Source organism: Megalobrama amblycephala, linkage group LG17, assembly GCF_018812025.1.
Source record: "Megalobrama amblycephala isolate DHTTF-2021 linkage group LG17, ASM1881202v1, whole genome shotgun sequence".
In the NCBI taxonomy this organism is placed as follows: Eukaryota; Metazoa; Chordata; class Actinopteri; order Cypriniformes; family Xenocyprididae; genus Megalobrama; species Megalobrama amblycephala.
The window spans coordinates 47,005,324-47,013,307 of NC_063060.1; positions in this window are offsets into that span (position 1 = coordinate 47,005,324).

The window sequence follows — 7,984 nt, forward strand, 5'->3', positions numbered from 1 at the left end:
GTGTGTGTATATAGAACAAGAGAAATCAGGGAGTTTAATAGCAGCCTAAAGAAAGCTTCATCATCACCATCATCATCGGCTGCAGTCACACTGACAGACTGTTCTAACACTATAAACTACAATCTGACATTTATATTCATACATACAGTTGGGTCCACAAAGTCTGATGTTACACTGAAAAGGCTTCAGTTTCACATTTTTTCTAATTTAAAGGATTAGTTCACCTGATAATTTACTCACCCCCATGTCATCCAAGATGTTCATGTCTTTCTTTCTTCAGTAGAAAAGAAATGAAGGTTTTTGAGGAAAACATTCCAGGGTTTTTCTCCATATAGTGGACTTCAGTGGGGTTCAACGGGTTGAAGGTCCAAATGTCAGTTTCAGTGCAGCTTCAAAGAGTTCTACATGATCCCAGACAAGGAATAAGAGTCTTATCTAGTGAAACCATTGCTCATTTGCGAAAAAAATAAAAATGTATATACTTTTTTAACCACAAATGCTCATCTTGCACTGCTCTGTGATGCTCCATGCATGACGTAATCATGTTGGAAAGGTCACGCATGACGTAGGGCGAAAAAATAATTCCTCTAACTTCAAAATCATCTGACATTGTTGTTAAGGCTGTTTGACTTAGTCCTTGCATGTTCACTTTGTAGACACTCTCTCGTGACCTTTCCAACATGATTATGTCATGCGTGGAGCATCACAGAGCAGTGCAAGATGAGCATTTGTGGTTAAAAAAGTATATACATTTTCATTTTTTTCAAAAATGAGCGATGGTTTCTCTAGATAAGACTCTTATTGCTTGTCTGGGATCATGTAGAACTCTTTGAAGCTGCACTGAAACTGACATTTGGACCTTCAACCCGTTGAACCCCAGTGAAGTCCACTATATGGAGAAAAATCCTGGAATGATTTCCTCAAAAACCTTCATTTCTTTTCGACTGAAGAAAGAAAGACTTAAACATCTTGGATGACATGGGGGTGAGTAAATTATTAGAAAATTTTAGTTCTGAAGTAAACTAATCCTTTAATTTTATTCTCTTATCAATATAGAGAAATGAAGATGTCTTTCAGCAGCTCCATGAACTAAACCTGATGATCGTGATCCAAAGAGCTTCTGAACATCTGTTATAGAAATAGAGCACAATCTGAAATACTTCATATTCATTAAACGTCATAACATTATTTAAATGAATAAAGAATCTTAAAACTTTCCTTTTCTTTCCAGGTTTAAATTATATTTTGAATCTCAGACCTTTGGACCCAGCTGTACATAAATAGTGATATAGTGTGTGATTAGCAGGGACGAACCTCAACATGCTGAATATGTGCCAATTTTATGAAATCTTAATCTGAAGTGTAATGATTGGACACGATTCTGTCATCAGCATTCACTTTAATATTGTCAACATAATATTTGCAACAGCTCTGTTAAAAGACTGAATCTATATGTTTTATACAGTATTGGGATTGTTTACCTGAGCGCGGCAGATGCTTTGATGGTAATGAGGTCAGATAGAGAGGTCTGTGGGGACACGAGGGTGCAGTGAACATCTGTTGACATGGAGGTCAACAACCTGTCCATGACGAGCGCTGCGTCTCACACACACACACACACACACTGTATAGATCCCTGTCGACTGGTGCGTGTTTACAAGCACAAAACCCATTCTCAGATTCTGTACATTTATGAGACTGTTTGTGAGTCATTGAAGAGGGAGAAACAATGATTCTGTCGATATTTCTATGGCAAATGTCTATTTTCATGCTAATGTTTTTTGAGTCATGACGCTTTTCTTCAGGGTATGAATCGCTCTTTCAAATGCATCTCTGTACTGTCGATACAGTATTCTTGCCTTATTTGACGCTTGCGGTGGTTGAAGTCATTTGCCTTTTAGCTCTTTGATATACAGAAGTGTATTTTGTAAATACAGCGATGTATGAAATACTGTCCTTTGTACAGTGTAAACCTCAGCAATATAAGATTTTGTAATAAAGAGAGTATTGAAGTACAACAAGTCTGTGTTTTCCTGTTTGATGGGCATGTGACCAGTCATAGATGTTCTGTACTTCCTGTTTGTGTTCCTTGTTTTGTAGTCTTTTAGTTTGTAGTTTTGCTTTGTTCGTTTCCTGTGTCTTGTCAGTCTTATTACTCGTGTGTGTATATAAGCCCTGTGTTTCCTGTGTTTGTTCCTCTGTGGTGATTTGTTTAGTTCCATGTTTCCTAGTTCCTAATTTTACCTAATAATATATTTTGGTTATTATTATTAAAATATATATCTGCGTTTATATCCTCTCTTCCTTGTCTGAGTTCACCTGAGCATTACAAGCTCAAACACTTTTACACACTCGGCTTTAGACGTAAAGACAACACCTCCCATGATTCAGCAAAATAAAGCCGTCATCAAACTACGCCTTTGTTTTAATTAAGCAACCTCTAGTGGCGAAAAGACATATTGTGCCTTTAATACATATTTAAAGTAACGCATGCCTTATATTTACTTTTATTTGCATGATTTTAAAGGCTTAGTTCACCCAAAAATGAAATTTCTGTCATTAATTACTCACCCTCATGTCGTTCCACACCCGTAAGACCTTCGTTCATCTTCGGAACACAAATTAAGATATTTTTGTTGAAATCCGATGGCTCAGTGAGGCCTGCATAGCCAGCAATGACATTTCCTCTCTCAAGATCCATTAATGTGCTAAAAACATTTAAAGGATTAGTTCAATTTTAAATAAACTTTTCCTGATAATTTACTCACCCCCATGTCATCCAAGATGTCCATGTCTTTCTTTCTTCAGTCGAAAAGAAATTAAAGTTTTTGATGAAAACATTCCAGGATTTTTCTCCTTATAGTAGACTTGAATGGGCTTAAATGCTTAAATGCTCATCTTGAACTAGCTCTCTTCTTCTTCTCTATTAGAATTCCAGCAGTGTAGACACTGCTAAGTGTATTACTGCCCTCCACAGGTCAAAGTTTGAACTAATTGTTATATACTATTGAACTAGCATATTGCATATAAAAATGAGTTCAAACTTTGGCCTGTGGAGGGCAGTATTACGCTTAGCAGTGTCTACACTGCTGGAATTCAAATAGAGAAGAAGAAGAAGAGAGCTAGTTCAAGATGAACATTTCTGGTTAAAACTTATATAATTTTCAATTTTTTTCAGAAAATGAGCGATGGTTTCACTAGATAAGACCCTTATTTCTCATCTGGGATTGTTTTGAACAATTTGAAGCTGCAGTGAAACTAATTATGACCTTCAACCGTTTGGTGCCCATTCAAGTCTACTATAAGGAGAATAATCCTGTAATGTTTTCATCAAAAACTTTAATTTCTTTTCGACTGAAGAAAGAAAGACATGGACATCTTGGATGACATGGGGGTGAGTAAATTATCAGGAAAAGTTTATTTAAACGTGAACTAATCCTTTAAATCAGTTCATGTCAGTACAGTGGTTCAATATTAATATTATAAAGCAATGAGAATATTTTTTGTGAAAACAAAATAACAAAAAAACAAAATAACGTCTTTTTAACAATATCTAGTGATGGCTGATTTCAAAACACTGCTTCATGAAGCTTCGGAGCATTACAAATCAAATCAGTGGTTCAGAGCGCCAAAGTCACGTGATTTCAGCAGTTTGGTGGTTTGATACGCAATCTGAATCACTGATTCAACACAAAAGATTCATAACGCTCCGAAGCAGTGTTTTGAAATCGGCCATCGGCCATCACTAGATATTGTTAAAAAGTCTTTAAAAAGTTTTTTGGCACACAAAAAATATTCTTGTCGCTTTATAATATTAAGGTAGAACTATCGGATTTCATCAAAAATATCTTAATTTGTGTTCTGAAGATGAACAAAGGTCTTACGGGTGTAGAATGACATGAAGGTGAGTAATAAATGACTTTATTTTCATTTTTGGGTGAACTAACCCTTTAAATGAGTTGTCGTCATTCATTTGGCTTCGAGTCGCTGTGACCCTTCTGTCAGTAAATGGATTCACTGTGATGTTGCAGATATTTAATTAAATTCTAAATGCATTATTGAATTTAAAATAAACACAGAAGAAAAAAAGTCTGTTTGTGAATCTATTATTTATCATTCATCAAAAACGTCTAATACTGTGCGGTGTCTTCTGTCATTGGAGAATGGCTTGTTAACCTGCACAGGTGAGCTCAATCATCAGGTGACCTCAGGAGGGATCTGTGTGTTTGTAGCAGGTGAGTTAAGTAACCAACAGGAGGACTGATATGGCGGCACACAGAAAGAATGATTGTGTGTGTTATGACTATTGTCAGTTAGTTTTCGCAAACATCAAAATACAAGCGTAGAACGCGTTTTTCCATTCCAATGCGCTACTTTGTTTTTCCATGTAAACGCACTAGACGGATGTGATCATTGCGCGTGAGTCTTGCGTCCTCTCAGCGTCTCGCACATGACATGACGTTCTAAAAACGCGACGCTCAAGTTAAAATCAGTTCAAATTTTAAAAAACGCGTCTCGTTTTCCCCCCATTCCACTGTGAAACAAAAACGCGTTCTGTTTGAACGAGCCCTTATGCTATTTTAGCGTGGTAGCCTACAACTGTGGTTAGGCTGTTGGAAAGAAAAGTATTTCTGTATATTACTTCAACTTTCTCCAAGATAGAACTAAGATTAAACTAAGAGCAAACGGGTCAATGACTTAGACGACGACAAAGGAACATAATAATTTTATACAATTTTCATGAAATGTTTTAATTAGCCTATCATTAGTGACTTTTTGAGTTAAGACATTTTACAATCTGAACCGAACCAACTTTACCCAGTCATGAACAGTCAAATGATCTGATATTTGAAGAGACAAGCACAATTATCTCTATTTTCTGCGTGTTTCTGTGCAGCACTTCGATTCTACAGACATGTTTTTCAAATATTAAGCAGTTTTGATATTACTGTTTTCTAAGAAATAAAAATGAAAGATTATGCCATTCCAGCTAACAAATAGATGGTTTTGCTAACGCTGCCATTAAAGGATTAGTTCACTTTCAAATGAAAATTAGCCCAAGCTTTACTCGTCCTCAAGCCATCCTAGGTGTATGACTTTATTCTTTCAGACGAACACAATCAGAGATATATTAATAAATATCTTGACGCATCCGAGCTTTATAATTGCAGTGAACGGGATACGGGACCAACGAGTATGAGCTGAAACTCCATCATAAACGTACTCCACACAGCTCCAGGGGGGTAAATAAAGACCTTCTGAAATGAAATGATGTGTTTGTGTATAAAAAAAAAAATAAAAATCCATATTTAACAAATTATGACGTAAAATGTCTAGCTTCCACCAGTTACTGGAACATTTAATCATAACTTTGAGAGAACCCGTCCTTGCCACAATGTTAGCTAAAGTTCAGAGAATGTTCCCTGTTAACTGTGAAACTACTTAAGGCATTCTTTTCAGGAATTTCATTTTTAATTCTTCCTTTTCTTCTTCATTAAGATCTCACGACAGTCATTTCACCCTAACATGTTTGACTTTATCCAAATGTTCTTTTAGAACAGTTTATCTGTTGAGTGGCTGAAGGGCGTTTCTCGTTGAAGAACAGACTCAGTGGAGTTCATGAGTTCCCTGCACACCATCTTAGAGCATGAGGAGCCCGACGAGTCTCTGGAGCTCGTCTCTGGAGTTCAGCGCAAACATCAGACCATTTCAACACTCAAACGGCTCCACGCACACAAAAGACGGACAACAGGACCAACTGCTCAAGACCCATCAAACATGTCACCATCTGACCCAGCAGATCGTCCAGTCCTGCACACCATCTTAGAGCATGAGGAGCCAGATGAGTTTCTGGAGCTCATCTCTGGAGTTCAGCGCAAATATCAGACCAGTTCAACCCTCAAACGGCTCCAGGTGCCTAAAAGACGGAAAACAGGACCAAATGCTCAAGACCCAACGAGCATGTCACCATCTGACCCAGCAGATCATCCAGTCCAGCACACATCTAAGGTGGGTTTCCAACCAGCTACTTTAGTGTTCATATAGCAACACATTTACCACAGTTTTAACACAGCACTGAGGTTTCCAGGTTAAAAGGGTCATGGAAAATCAAAATGTCCTTGATATTTTCACGTAAACAAAAAAAGTTTTTGTTTTCCACCCTTCTTTAACAGCAGGATTTAAATTGCCATAGTCGTAACTCCACAATTTTCCTCTACATGCTCCTTAAAGTTTGCATGAAACAGAATTTGTGCTGGACACGCACCATTAGCCACAATTTAGGCACTGTGTAAACCCTAACGCTCAAAATACTTAATTCGTTTGAGTAGGACAAACTTAAATTAAACAAATTAGTTCAGTTAAATTAACTGTTATGAGTATTTAAAACTTTCTTTTACTTTTGAGTTCACAGCACTGACATATTTCAAGTAAACTAAACTGTTTTAGTTGCAGCAGATTTCTAATTCCCAGCATGCTTTGCATCAGACTGTATAAATGTTGAAATTAAGTGTTATTTTGTGTGTTTTTGCATAAGATTAACATGGGGAGACATAAGTTAGTGTTTAATGTTGTGTTATGTTGGGATTGACAGGGGGTTCTGTTATGTTAGTTTTGTAGGGTTACCATTCTGGTGAATAGTAGACCGTGTGGTTAGGTTGAGGATGGGCTGCACAACTTTTAAAACCACATATACTGTATATTGTTTGATTACATACATGCAAGTATATATTGACAGTCTCTTTGATAGTTATAATAGCATGTGTTTTTTGCTAACTAACGTTTAACCAAGATCTGAATGTGATGTTTATGTAAATTAACTAAATGTACTTGAGTGGGGCGAGGCTGAGAACTGTGGGAGCGAAGGAATGCCAGTGATGTGATTGTTAATGAGAGACATCTGTGCACCACACTGGCCTTGCTCCACTTCCATGGCTCTCGGCCCCGCCCCACTTGTCACAAAAAAATTAAGTTCTACTAACTTAAACAAAAATAAGTTAGTTAACTTAAATGTTTCGAGGTAATAAGTTTCCTCAAATGTTTTGAGTATTCTGAACTTATTGAGTTTTACAGTGTGAGATTGAATCAAGTATTTCCAAGTATTTCAGAGAAATGTAAAGATATCTGAATTTAGCCAATTAATAAGTGAAAGCATAAATTCTGTTGAGGCAATATTTCAGATTCTGTTGAGCATGAAGAAACAGATTTGTTTGAACAATGCGCTGTAAACCCGAATAAGTTGGGCTCAATGTAACGCAGAACTAAGCAGAACTGTCAAGTTTTGAGTTTGTTGTACTCAAGCATGTTAATTGCTCTTAACTTAAAGTACTGAGTCAGCAAACTCATTTTAATAGCAATTAACATAAAAGATTTACTTTTATTATTTTGAGTTCTTGCCAATTAAATTAGTTATTTACTTCGCTGTAAACCCTAAAACCCTGGGTATATTTCACTTTCCGTGCCCGGACGCGAGTGCATCTTTCAAAGTATTCTAAACCACGGATTCGCGCGGATGACTGAGTTCGACACATGCGCAGTACAATTTTTTTTCTATACTCTTTACCAAACATTGTGTCATCAACGGGACATTCGCTGGGCAGGATCGGAGGAGGAAAAATAGTGCATCCACCATTGCAGCATTGTTCAGAAGATACACGAAGAGAACAGGAATCAAAAACGATGGAGAAGGCATGCTTCTGAGTTAACTCGTCTTGTTTTTGAATCGCTCTTTACACACACACTTCTTCAACTACACGTTGTGCTCAGTACTGTGCGTATTGCCACCTAGTGGACTCTTCTGTCCTGCTTGCGCATGTGCTGTTGCAAAATTATATCATGCGGACGGTGCACAAACGCGGATGGCCGAAGTATACCCGGGGCTTAAGTTGCCAGAACTCAAAGTTGAATGCAAATTTTTGAAGTTAAGAAACTCAAAGTTTATGTAAGATTTTTATTTTGTACTCATACATTTTTATTCTTAACTTGA